We start from the raw sequence: 14,630 nt of genomic DNA on the forward strand, positions 1-14,630 counted from the left end.
GTAGAACAACATGTTTTACTTTCTTGCCGCATACTGGAGAGCATTCTAACTCCCTAAAACAATTATGAAATAAGTCCCGTTGTCATATCCAGTAACTACCGGCATTGTGATTCCAGAGCTCGGAAAAGTATAGGTTTCAAGAATTGCGGCTTCGTATGTCCTTTCGCCATAGTGTCTATGGACACATTGTCATGGATCGAACTGCCACGAACAGAAGTGAGACTCATCTCTGAAAACCATAGAACCAGCTCAGCCAAAATGGTCACGTGATTCTTGGCAGTAATGCGAGCTTGCAAAGTAACTGTGGTGTCCTTGGATTATTGCAACGTGGCTACCCAAATCATCACCAAACCACCGCCATGTTTCATTCTTGTTACGTAAAGTCAGCCTGAATTGGAAACAGTGTGCAACAAGACTCAGTCGACGAAATGATTTTCTTCCATAGTCCAGGTTTTATGGCTTCGGTACCACATTTTCCTCACTGATGGCTGCGCGGTCTAGGGCGCTAGCTATATCACGGTCCGTGCAGCTGCGCAGGTGCTGTTCGTGGTCAAATACAACAGGGCAACCTGCAAGCTTGGGAAGCATCTACGTGCATGTTAAAGCATGCATTTCTCGCGATGTTCCCACATTTTCCTCTAACCCCTTTACCTGTTTTATGAGAATCCAAACTTAGGTATCGTTTTATGTAGAATGGCCTCACTACCAAGAACACTGTCATACTTGTCTTTCTCCCTGACTATGACGTCATATTTTCCATTGGTGCCAGCCACAGCGTTCAGACATTTGCATAGTAGCTTTTAGGTGGATGTAAGGTATTTGGTGTACACCTGTATTTCTAGCTTTTAGAAAAGTTCTCTATGAATTCACTGGAAACTTTAATTTTCTGATTGAACTATTTCATTAACTAAAATATTATTCAGTTACGTAGTACCATTCCCATACCACTATAGGTACGATGCGATTTAATACAAGTGCACTATTTCAAATTTCCGGTACCTATTTGTTCCAGTGAGTTTAAAAAGTTTCCTGGGATCTGCTGGACCACCCTTTCGGCGCACTGCGGCCAAAATTAAGCCCTTCATGTTACTATCAGGTTTTACTATTTGGTGTGTCCAGAAAAATCGCCATATTCCAACGTCTTTTCGAACAGCGTATACAAAAATTTAGGATGTGTTACGTGAAGATTAGTTTGGCTTTATGAAAGGTAAAGGCACCAGAGAGGCAATACCGACGCGGTTTATACTGGAAGCAAAACTAAAGAAAAATCAAGACGTGATCATAGGATTTCTCGACCTGGAAAAAGTGTTTGCCAATGTAAAATGATGCAAATTCTGAGAAAAATAGGTGTAAGCTATAGGGAGAGACGGGCCATATACAATACGTACAAAAGTCAGAAGGGAAAAGTGAGAGCGGACGATCAAGAACGAAATGTTCGGATTAAGAAAGGTGAAAGACAGGGATGTAGTCTTTCGCCCCTGTTGTTTAGTCTGTGCATCGAAGAAGCAATGATAGAAATAAAAGAAAGATTCAGGAGTGGAATTATAATTCAAGGTGAAAGGATATCAGTGATATGATTCACTGACTACATTGCTATTCTGAGTTAAAATTTAAGAAGAATTACATGATCTGCAAAATGGAATGAGCAGTCTAATTAGTACAGAATATGAATTGAGAGTAAATCGCAGAAAGACGAAGGTAAAGAGAAATAGTGGAAATGAGATCAGCAACGAAGTAGATGAAGTTAAGGAATTCTGCTAGCTAGGCAGTAAAATAACCAATGACGGACGGAGCAAGAAGGACATCAAAAGAAGACTAACAATGGTAAAAAGGGCATTCCTGGCCAAGAGAATTCTACGAATATCAAATATCGGACTTAATTTTTGAGGAAGAAATTTCTGAGAATGTACGTCTGGAGTACAGCATTGTATGGTAGTGAAACATGGGCTGTGGAAAAACCGGAACAGAAGAGAACCGAAGCATTTGAGATGTGGTGCTACAGACGAATGTTGAAAATTATGTGAACTGATAAGGTACGGAAAGAGGAGGTCCTGCGCAGAATCGGAGAGGAAAGGAATATGTGGAAAACACTGAGGAGGGGAAGGGACTTGGTCATAGGACATGTGTTAATACATGAGGTAATGACTTCCACGGTACTAGAAGGAGCTGCAGAGGAAAAATCTGTAGGGGAAGACGGAGACTGGGATACATCCAGTACATAATTGAGCCGTAGGTTGCAAGTGCTACACTGAGATGAAGAGGTTGGAACAGGACAGTAATTCGTGGCTGGCTGCACCAAACCAGTCACAAGACTGATGAACAGAAAAAAAAGACAATGGCAAGAGCGAACTGTTTATATGGTATTCTTATTGCTGGTGCCAAAGCATGAAACCACACAAAATTTGTGGATTCTATTTTCACATCCTTAAGCAGCGTGGCTATGGAGACGTGACACACTGGCAGAAAGTCGCTATCAGGTTTGGACGTACCCGTGACTACACTACGAACGAAGCAGCTCTATTTGTTGCTGTAACAACGCGAGCTTCCGGGTTTGCCAACACGTCTACAAAGGACGGTATACCGCTAGCAGCCATAAGAACAATGGTCTTTAAAAATCCTGTCCGATAGTCACCGGAGGCGAGTGTCAAACTTTTCTAGCTTCGAAAAGAAATTCTGCAGTGAGTAATGCAGCAAGTTTCCGAGCGAACATTATGATGGGTACTGCATGTAACTGACACCTGGAGTCGGGTATCCTGCAAAAGACCATTTCTCGCAGCGGCACATAAAGTTCCACTTCTTCAGTGGCCCGAACAAAACAGAACTGGACAGGGGCTGAATGAAGGCATGTAGAGTGTGTCACGTTACTAGACTTACCTTCTGTCGAATAAGCCTTGGGTAGCAGCGCACTTTCCCTGAATTAGCATCTGAAATTAGATGTTGTAAGATCCACGCCTAAAATAAGAACCAATGGATGTCCGAAATGGTAGTTCATCAGTTTTTAATTGCTTCACTGAGATCCTCATGATTATGGCCAAGTCTCAAACAGTCTGTAACAGTATTTGCACACAGATACCTATTACGGACATATGTGGAGCTTGATAGTCACTATATTCTCAGAAATATTATTTTTGTACTTAAGTTTGTAGCTTTTTTTTTTTTTTTGCATGTTGGTATTCCGGTTGCTATGGGTTAATTTATCGGTTGTAATTTTTTTGTACTTCACTGCTGCTATTTAAGTTTAATTTTTGTCATTTTGTAGTTTGGATATTGTGAGTGGAGCTGTTGACGCTAGAAAATGGAAAACCAAGTGGAGAAATCGAAACATTTCCGACTTATTCTGCTATTAGTTTTCAATAGAGAGATGACAGCAGCAGAGGTTCATAAATGGTTCCAATGGCTCTGAGCACTATGGGACTTAACATCTGAGGTCATCAGCCACTAGAACTTAGAACTACTTAAACCTAACTAACCTAAGGACATCACATACATCCAGACACGAGGCAGGATTCGAACCTGCGACCGTAGCGGTCGCACGGTTCCAGACTGAAGCACCTAGAACCGCCCGGCCACCCCGGCCGGTACAGAAGCAGAGGCAGCCAAAAACATTTGCGCCGTGTGTAGGGGACAAAGCACTGCAAGAAAATGGTTTTCTCGTTTTGAAGAGGATCGTTTTGACATTAGTGCTGCATTAATCCACAATGATCTCTGGCAATATACTCGAGAACTGGTAAATGTGGTGAACTGTGATCATTCCACCACTATGCAACTTTTGCATGAAGTGGGGAAGGTTCAAAAATCGGGTGTATGGGTATCGCTTGCTCAAGGCCAATATCACAAAAATCTGCGGGTGGCCATGTGTGCATCTCTGCTTGCTTGTCATCAATTGGGTCGTGAACAACACCTGACATTCCCATGCTGTATCGTTACTGGCGACTAGAAATGGTGTCTTTAAGCTAACACAGGGAAAAGAAAGGAGTGGCTGGGCCCAAACTTCCTTTCCGGATGAAAATGATCTCCGAACATGGCTCCACGAGTTCTTCGCCTCAAAACCACGTGATTTCTACAGTCGCTGAATCGAAAAGTTGCCCCATCGTTGGCAAACCGTTGTAAATACTGAAGGAGAATGTACTATTGATGTCAAAAATCTCTGTTTTGTGTGTCTGTTGTTTTTATTAAACTTCTGGGAAAACGCTACGAACTTATGCATTAACTACTAGAAATGAACACAGTACTTCCAAAGTGCTGTGAGGTTGTTTCACTTATAATTAAGTAAGTACAGCACAAAATAATTATTATAATCAACAATAATTTGCAGATAAACCGCACATTTTACAAATACTGCTTATATCGATGAAGTATTCCCGCTCAGGTTTAATTAAACCAAATGTAGAAAAAGCACAAACGGGTCCCGAAGCTGGGCTTTAACTGATGCCAAGCTAATACGGAAGCTAGACCGACTAAGACTGCAGCAAAACTAAGCGAAGATTAAAAGTAGCCTGACTGACATGACGTGAGGATTAGCCTTATAAAGATTTGCGCAGTGACATTTATGAACTTTGTAATGTTTTACAAATTCTGTAGGTCAGCAAATTCGTCTTTTATTGGCTGCTGAGTCTGCCACTATATTTTGCTTGCACATTATTTATCGTGAGCAGCAGCTAACAATGTATGCAGTACCAATTTATCCCTACGCAATGGGAATCCCAGGTTTATTACAAATGGATCCATCTTGTATCTTACAATTCAGTTATTGAAAATTTAGTAATTTTTAATTAGGAACTCTAATCAATATTGGTATCACTAGATTCAGAAAAATCAGGCGATTCCGGAAATCTGCAGTAGTTTGGCCACAACTGGCACTGAAATGTTGCATCAGGTGAAATCTTTAATTACCAATTTCTTTTAAACTAATTCAGTTTTGGCTAATGTAAACGCGTTACTGAAAAAGAGGAAAAACTGATCTTTAATCTGCAAGTCGTCTTTTCTTCCAAATGTACTACTTAGCAAGTAAGATTTTGTAACTCTTCATGCTTTCCCGGCGAGATCTTGACATGTGGAATAATCGAGTCTACTGCCGGATGTTTGTGTCGCTCTGGCACAATATTTCGGCCACGTAACTCGTTGACAAGATCCTCCAATACGGCAGTCTCAGGTAGCACCTGAAGAAGGCAACGAGTCACGTGGCCGAAATATTGTGCCAGAGCGACACAAACATCCGGCAGTAGACCCGATTATTCCACATGTCAAGTAAGATTTTCCCTATGGTTACTTGTACGAAATTGCATAATTGCAACAATTTTTGATTGCCATCGTTTCTGACGAAAGTAATTAATTCGTTGAAAACTGAACAACAAACTGAATCGTCTCAGTAACAAATATGTGCCGAAGATTTGTTCCTATAATTTCGATAACTTGAATAAGACGTGCTTAATTTGTGAATTTTAATATCGGAATTTTGAAAATAAAATTAGCAGAAATTTTATGTAGAGCTTAATATTTAAAATTGGAGTGCATACAAAGTAGGATAGTGCTAGACAACCAGCTTTGTCACATGTGGGCCGGCGAGTGACAATTTTGCCCCTTTTCAAGTAACGCAAGTCGTTGATTGTACCGACATCTCTACGAGGTATTTAACCTGCAGTGTCTAGAGGGTGTAATTCAGGTAGGAGGTGGTCGTGCGATTGTTGAGCAGGGAGGGTTACATCATGGCATTTACCCTCTCATTCAGGCTACTGTCAACAGGGACGAAGGTGTTGATTTCAATGATCTCAGCGATCAAATGTTCTGCTTTTTCTACATGATCAGTATCCTGTGCATACTTCAGTCTTCCAAGAACACAACAACCGTGTTCAGAAGACGGCACGCACGCATACATACCTGGTTCGAGGAACACTGAGACATCCTACTGCACGTCGATTGCCCGATCAATCATCCGATACTAACTCTACGGAAAACATTTTGAACTATGCTGACGGAAAAAAATTCTAACACACACAAGGAATTGTGCGACATAAACTAAAGATGGTATGCGTGTGAATTGATGTTAGTCAAGAATGCATTAAAGGTGACAAAGACGCCATTATCAACACCTCACTGAGTTTGAACGACGTCGCGTAATAGGGCTACGAGAAGCTGGAGGTTCCTTCTGCGATGTTCCAGAAAGACTTGGCAGAAATGTAGCCACTGTACATGATTAGTGGCAGCGGTGGCCACTGGAATGTACGGTCACAGGAAGACAGGACTCCGGACGACCTGCCGACCGGAGTGGCCGAGCGGTTCTAGGCGCTACAGTCTGGAACCGCGCGACTACTACGGTCGCAGGTTGAATCCTGCCTCGGGCATGGCCGTGTGTGATGTCCCTAGGTTAGTTAGGTTTAAGTAGTTCTAAGTTCTAGGGGACTGATGACTTCAGAAGTTAAGTCCCATAGTACTCAGAGCCATTTGAACCATTTGAACACCGGACGACCACGTGACACTAACGGGAGGGAAGGCCATCGTGCCGACGTATGACTCTGTAACATCGTGCTGCATCTGCAGCAACAGTCCAAGCAGCAGGTGGCACCACAGGCATACAACGAACTGTTAAAAAGCTGTTACTTCAAGGACAGCTCCGAGCCAGACGTTCTGTAGCGAGCATTCCACTGACCCCAAAACCATCACCACTTCTACTTCAGTGATATCAAACGAGAGCTCATTGGAGAGCAGGGTGTTTTCTTATGGAAAGCTGGTTATGTTTCGGTGCCAGTGATGATCGTGTGTTGGTTAGGAGAAAGCCAGTTGGGGGACTGCATCAAACCGACTGAGTGCTAGAGACATTGGACATACTTATTGAATTATGGTCTTTGGTGCAATTTCGTTTGACAGCAGGAGCACTCTCATGGTTATCCCACTTACCCTGACTGCAAATCTGTACTTCACTCTGGTGATTCGACCTTTCGTGCTGCCATTAATGAACAGCATTCCAGGGATTGCTTCCAGCTGGATAACGGTCTCCCATATATCGCTGTTGTAACCAACATGCTCTACAGACAGCCGACATGCTGCCTTGGCTTGTTAGATCAACAGATCTGTCTCGATTCGAGAACATATGGACATCATCGGGCGACAACTCCAGCGTCATCCACAACCAGCATTAACCATTACTATATTGACCAACCAATTGCAACAGGCATGGAACTCCACCCCACAAACCGATATCCGCAACCTGCACAAGAAAATGCGTACACTTTTGTGTGCTTGCGTTCAACATTCTGACGGTTAAGTCGGCTATTAACGTACCAGCATTTCACATTTGCAGTAACATATCTCGCGCTTAAATTAACCAATGATCTTCCAATGTTAATCACATAAATATTTTACGTAGACAAATGTATTCCCGAAGTTTCATTACTCCACATTAATTATTTTTTGATGCTGCGATTTTTTTCCTTCAGTGTGTTTGTAACAGAGCATGAGACGCAGCAATCAACAACCTCGCAATTCGGCAACTGTGCTGCGTCTAATGGTCAGTGTGTGGTTTTACGTGGATAATGAATATCTGAAGTAACTTGCGGCCTCTTCGTCACCGAGGCCAGAGGCTAGAGGTCATGTTATGCAGGATTAGCGTGATATATCCGGGGGCAGATAAATCTTTTTGTCTAGTGTGTTTAACAAGTGTTACACCATCTGACCATCTGACACTACACAGAGAGCAAAGGATAGGGTTTTCGCAGAAAGTGGCCACCTACCGTCAAAATGTAGCGATTCCGATTGTATTGTTCACTAAATCCTACACAGGTTACACATGTAACAGCAGCTAATTCGCACCCATCTGAAGAGTTCGCCAACATCCTACTTCTCAGATAATTTCGTTGCTCCTCGAGCTACTGACATGCAGAGACACGAGGTGGGCACTGCTACCGCAACTGTGGGCCCATCCCGCCGAGAGACGGGCGCCTCTCCAATTACACGCCACAGAGCAGACGTCGCACTAATTAGCGACACAGATGCACGCACTGTGAGAGGAACACCGGCAGGGGAGGAGGATGAGTTCCAGGGAAGGAGAGAAAAGGAAGAAGAAATAATAAAAAAGATAGAACGTTGCTGTACACGCGGGCTCACAGTCCTATAGGGCTCCTGGTAGCTACAGGAATAGCAATTATCCTCCACAAGAGAATCTCTTCTTTTTTCTTTTCTTTTTTTTTAGTTGGAACTTATTGTCACGTCAACAGTGAAATCATCAGGAACGTGCAACGGAGAGCGATAATGGATGGCGCAGTTTATTAGTAAAGTACCAGTACATTCCCTGTTCTCTTTAAAGAATCCAACTCTGTGTATAAAAACACCTCCAAATTTCTGAATGAGTTACAAATGAGCTAACGTGTTAAATATTTGAAGTTAAAATCGTAAGCTAGATAAATTTTAGAAAAGGTTGTAAATTATGTTTAAAGTTTGTTGGAAGTTACGGAGTGCCATCTTTGTCAAACGTTGGATGATTATGGTCCACGTAATATGTGCTCCATATTGAGCACAAACTAGTCTTTCACGCATCTCAATGTTTATGACATCATTCAGTGATACCAGTGCGAGCTCGCCACTGCAGGATAACAATAAATTCCAAAAACCCGCGAGCGCCATTGTAACTGTGTGGAACACTGGTTTCAGTAAACTGGTGTAGGGAAGACTCTTTAGACTCTTTACCACTGCTCTTTCTCACCGGAAAATAGGCGTGTGACTTATTGGTCTCTATAACTGTACTGCAACAGTAATTTCTTGTGCAAGCAATGCATACTAATTACAGAATTTAATAGTGCCGGCGCTTCCAGGTATGTTTTTCTTGATGGCTCTGGTTCACTTCAGGACCCAGATACTGCAATATTTATCATGCTGACACCAACACTGTACTCGTACTGGCCAACTTCATTGGCCTACCACTGGATTTTGTTATCACCGAAATGAAAGTCACATGAGCTCCCAGCACGAGAGATTTCAGTTCTTTCATACTTTCTTCCTGAAGCATTAGTTTTCAGGTCAGTAACCTTTTCTCGTTCTAACAAGAGAAATGCGGCAAAATGCTGCCAGTAATCGCTTCACAAACGGCTATTTACTGTTCATGATTTCTTTTAACGTAGTGGTAGGTGAAGGACTTTAGTGTAATATTAAAATATCTTAAGTAGCAACACCCACAGATTTAACGAATAAGAAGAGCTTGTTGTCCAGGTAGGAAAAGGTTTAAAAACAAAATCCGCACAGTCTGGGCCAAGTCGATCTTTTCTTCTAATAGCACTGCATTACGGTTTCCCGTGCTGAGAAGTATCACACGTTGTGTTTCTGTAGCTGTGGAAACTGAGTTTAATATCTAAGGGTATGGTAATGCTAAGAATACAAACCGATTAACAGCCGATGGTTGAGTTCATCCTCAGACTGAGGAGTATTTAAAATTGGAATCCAGGGGAGACAGTTTGTCCTCGCCTTCCTCCAATGAGTATTGGAAGCCATATACACTAATGTTTACAATACTGCGAGTACGTTGAAAGTTGCGATTGACGTCTCCCGCCTGAACTAAGAGTCCTTTGTTTACAACGAATTGAAATTCGTAGAACCGGCAGAACACGAACACGATAACAGCAGATTACAAACTCACTTTTTTACCTACTCACTATCCTCTCAACGGTATGAAGCGCTGTTACGGACTTCTGTGGTGTAATAAGTGAGGTAACACAGTTGACTAAAGCACGTTAGCCGGAGCAACATGACATTCTTCACAACGTGAATCTAAATTTTACTTTTAATCTCTGAGAACGGTGCCATCATAATAAACTGAAGTATCGATTGTTAATATTTCTTGTACGTGGGGACCAATGATCCTTATATAATTCGAAAGGTACTTTGCCGTAGATGTGTAAGAAGAAAAAGAAAATGTGTGTATGTAGCCGTTAACTGTGCTTAAAGGAAGTGGTAGTATTCACATTCATAACACTGATGTTTCATTCTCTATGACGGATTGAAATCTCCAATACCTGAAAATCGAAAATTGAAGAGCTACCAACATCTGCGCTGCGCATTGATCAGGTGCTATGGTAGAAATGACACACGAAAGTAACAACATTTCGTGAAATCCCTTTCTAGGGGCTTTCATGTGTACATGGTTTAATTGCAGTAAAACATGCATACCAAGCAGGTACAATGCGGTAAGTGCTAGGTCCATAATGTTGTTAGCAGTGAAAATCAACATGTAGAAACGAAGTCTGTAAATATTGTTGTATATCGACATCGTTTTTTCGCTTAGTTTTCTGCCGTTACCAGAAAATCTGAAATCAGTCGCAAATTTTTAATTTCTTCATTTTGAATAACTGCGACTTCCGTCTTCCCATATTACGTGTAAACTATATTTATTTTAGGCTATGCCCAGAAGGAGAACGCTAACGGTTCGTAGTGGGAGACGCAGAGCTACACATAGACAATTTCTGCGTAGAGAAAGTAATAGCAATGTGGATATTCACAATGATAACGCACCTGTTGTACTTAACTATCATAATACAAATATACAAAAAAAGGTTTGCATCACCCCGGTTCGCCGGCCGAGGTGGCCGAACAGTTCTAGGCGCTACAGTCTGGAACCGTGCGGCCGCTACGGTCGCAGGTTCGAATCCTGCCTCGGGCATGGATGTGTGTGATGTCCTTAGGTTAGTTAGGTTTAAGTAGTTCTAAGTTCTAGGGGATTCATGCTCTCAGAAGTCCCATAGTGCTCAGAGTCATTTGAATCATTTTTCACCCCGGTTCCCAGATATCCTGAATATAGACGTTGACTATGGATGTTGTATCACAGACACACTCTCTTTGACTGTTCAGCGATGTCACTAATTCCGCCCAAAGATGTAAACAACCACGCATGAGCAGCGCCTGTAGTCGAAGGGGGTCCGACAGCCGATCGATTCCAGTCATTCCACCAGGAAGGAGGTACACGGCTCGTGTTGTCCGTAGTTCAACCATGCCTAGATGGTCAATACCGTTGTTCGATCGCGTCCTCATTGTTACTTTGTGCCAGGAAGGGCTCTCAACAAGGCAAGTGTCCAGGCGTCTCGGAGTGAAACATAGCGATGTTGTCCGGACATAGAGGAGATACAGAGACAGGAACTGTTGATGACATGCCTCGCTCAGGCCGCCCAAGGGCTACTACTGCAGTGGATGACCGCTACCTAAGCTTTATGGCTCGGAGGAACCCTAACAGCAACGCCATCATATTGAATAATGCTTTTCGTGTAGCCACATAACGTCGTGTTACGACTAAAACTGTGCTAAATAAGCTACATGATTCGCAACTTCACTCCCGACGTCCATGTCGAGGTCCAGCTTTGCAACCATGACACCACGCAGCACGGTACAGATGGGCCCAACAACATGCCGAATGGACCGCTCAGGATTGGCATCACGTTCTCTTGACCGATGAGTGTAGCATATGCCTTCAACCAGACAATCGTCGGAGATGTGTTTGGAGGCAACACGGTTAGGCTGAACGTCTGAGACACGCTGTCCAGCGAGTGCAACAAGGTGGAGGTTCCCTGCTGTTTTCGGGTGGCATTATATGGGACCGACGTACGCCGCTGGTGGTCGTGGAAGGCGCAGTAATGACTGTACGATACGTGAATGTCATCCTCCGACTGACAGTACAACCGTACCGGCAGCATAATGTCGAGGCATTCGATTTCGTGGACGACAATTCGCGCCCCTATCGTGCGCATCTTGAGAATGACTTCCTTCGGGATAACGACATCGCTCCCGTCATCATGTTCTCCAATTACGAACCCTATTGAACATGCCTGTGATAGATTGAAAAGGGCTGTTTATGGACGACGTGACCCACCACCCACCCTGAGGGATGGATCTACGCCGCAACGCTGTTGAGGAGTGGGACAATCTGGACCAACAGTGCCTTGATGAACTTGTGGACAGTATGCCACGACGAATACAGGCATGCATCAATGCAAGAGGATGTGGTACTGGGTATTAGAGATACTTGAGTGAAAAGCAATTAGGACCAGCACCTCTGAAGGTCTCGCTTTATGGTGGTACAACATGCAATGTGTGGTTTTCATGAACAATAAAAAGGGCGGAAATGATGTTTATGTTGATCTCTACTCCAATTTTCTGTACAGGTTCTAGAACTCTAGGAACCGAGGTGATCCAAAACTTTTTTTGATCTGTGTATTAGTACGTTAGCAACGAAAACTGAAGTACCAATTTCTAAAATTAATTGTACAAGGAGACCAAAGAAGACACATAGTTCCAACGGAACTTTGTCGTACATGTATACAACAAAAAAGTCATGTGTATACATAGCAATCAGAGAGCTAAAATGAAGTGAAAAGGTTATCTTTGTCTCTGACATTGCTACCAACTTCCACTACGCGTAACGATTGTATGCTATGGCAGAAACGACACACGGAAGTAACAACGTTTCGTCAAGTTGCATTCTAGGGATGTTCTTTTTTAAATGTTTCAGATAGTACACTTGCAGTAATACACGCAAACCGGACAGCTACAATGCCTCAACTGCTACGACAGTGGAAAACGAAAGGTATTACGAAGCCTTCGAGAACAGAAAACATTGTTTATTGGAGTCGTTTTTCACTTAATTTGGTCTAAAAATTGACAGTACTAATATTGTGTTTGTTTGCCGCCGTCATCACAAAATGTAGAGTTTACCTTCTTTCAGTATCTTTATTTTGAGTCGCTACAGCGTCACTTATAATAAGGAAACTATATTTGTTTTAGGCTATGCCTCGAAGGAGAATATTAACGGGTCGGACTGAAAGAAGAACTAGAGAGAGACAATTTTTTTTTCACAGAGAAAGTAATAGGAATAATGCAGATGTTGATGACGATAATTCTATTGTCACTCTGAACTACTGTATACACAAAAGCGCCAAAGAAACGGGCATAGGCATGCGTATTCAAATACAGAGGTATGTAAACAGGCAGAATATGGCGCAGCGGTCGGCAACGCCTATATAAGACGACAAGTGACTGGTGCTGTTGTTAAATCGGTTACTGCTCCTACAAGGCAGGTTATCAAGATTTAAGTGAGTGTAAACGTGGTATTTCAGTCGCCGCACGAGCGAAAAGACACAGCATCTCCGACGTAGCTCTGAAGTGGGGCTTTTCCGGTAAAACCATTTCTACAGTGAATATCAGGAATCCGGTAATACATCAAATCTCTGACATCACTGCGACAGGAAAAAGAGCCTGCAAGAACGGGAGCAACAACGACTGAAGAGAATCGTTCAACGGGACAGAAGTGCAACTCTTCCGCAAATTGCTGTAGATTTCAATGCTGGGCCATCAACAAGTGTCAGCGTGTGAACCATTCAACGAAACATCATCGATATGGGCCTTCGGAGCCAAAGGCTCACTCGTGTACCCTTGATGACTGCACGACACAAAGCTTTACGCCTCGCCTGGGCCAATCAACACCGACACTGGACTGTTGATGAGTTGAAACATGTTGGCTGGTCAGACGAGTCTCGTTTCAAATTGTATAGCGCGGATGGATGTGTACGGGTATGGAGAAAATCTGCTGAATCCGTGTACCCTGCACCTCAGCATAGGACTGTCCAAGCTGGTGGAGGCTCTGTAATGGTGTGGACCGAGTGCAATTGGAGTGACAGGACCCCTGGTACGTCTAGATACGACTCTGACAGGTGATATGTACGTAAGCATCCTGTCTGATAACTGTATCCATTCTTGTCCACTGTGCATTCCGACGGAACTGGGCAATTCCAGCAGGACAAGCGACACTCCACACGTTCAAATTTGCTACAGAGTGGCTCCAGGAACATTCTTCTGAGATTAAACACTTCCGCTGGCTACCAAAATCTCCAGACATGAACATTATTGAGCATATCTGGGATGCCTTGCAATGTGCTGGAAAGCGGACTGCTTCCTTCCGTTCGTCTGAGATTTTCGGGAGGCAGAATAATCTTCCAACATGACCATCCCCTATTCACACAGCGTACCTTGTAAAACATTGGAGAAGTTGAGCTGTTGGCCTAACCTCCCACAGGAACTGTAGCTGTCCAGATATAGTCTCAAATATCGTGTTCATAAAAACATTTAATTTCGCCCAAACAGCGACGGTACTTCAATACCATATCAGAAAACAGTTAAGAACTTGGGTGTAACTTTGGATGAGCATCTCAACTGGGCAGAGAATACACACGCAGTGTGCCGAAAGACGTCTGCTTGTCTCTATGCTCTCAAAAAGTTTCGGAACATATTTCCACAGGACTTGAAACGCCAGCTCGTGCAAGCACTTGTTCTACCGAAGCTCCACTATTGTGATGAAATTCAACAAGGCATGAGTAGTGAAAACAAAAGACGGCTAGAACTAACCATGAATGCCTGTGTGCGTTACACCTGCAACATTCTCCGATATGATCATGTTAGTGCTTCATACTCCGAGCTAGAGTGGCTGCGGCCAGACAAATTGCGTGACTACCACACTCTATGTCTACTTCACCGACTCCTCGTCGCGCAAGCACCCCAGTATCTTGCTTCAGAGATTAAAAAACTGTCATGCCATCATAATCGAAACACGAGGTCACTCTTATATGGTATCCTAACTGTGCCCACTCACAAAACAAAAACTTTTG

This window comes from Schistocerca gregaria, chromosome 2, assembly GCF_023897955.1.
Source record: "Schistocerca gregaria isolate iqSchGreg1 chromosome 2, iqSchGreg1.2, whole genome shotgun sequence".
Classification (NCBI taxonomy): domain Eukaryota; kingdom Metazoa; phylum Arthropoda; class Insecta; order Orthoptera; family Acrididae; genus Schistocerca; species Schistocerca gregaria.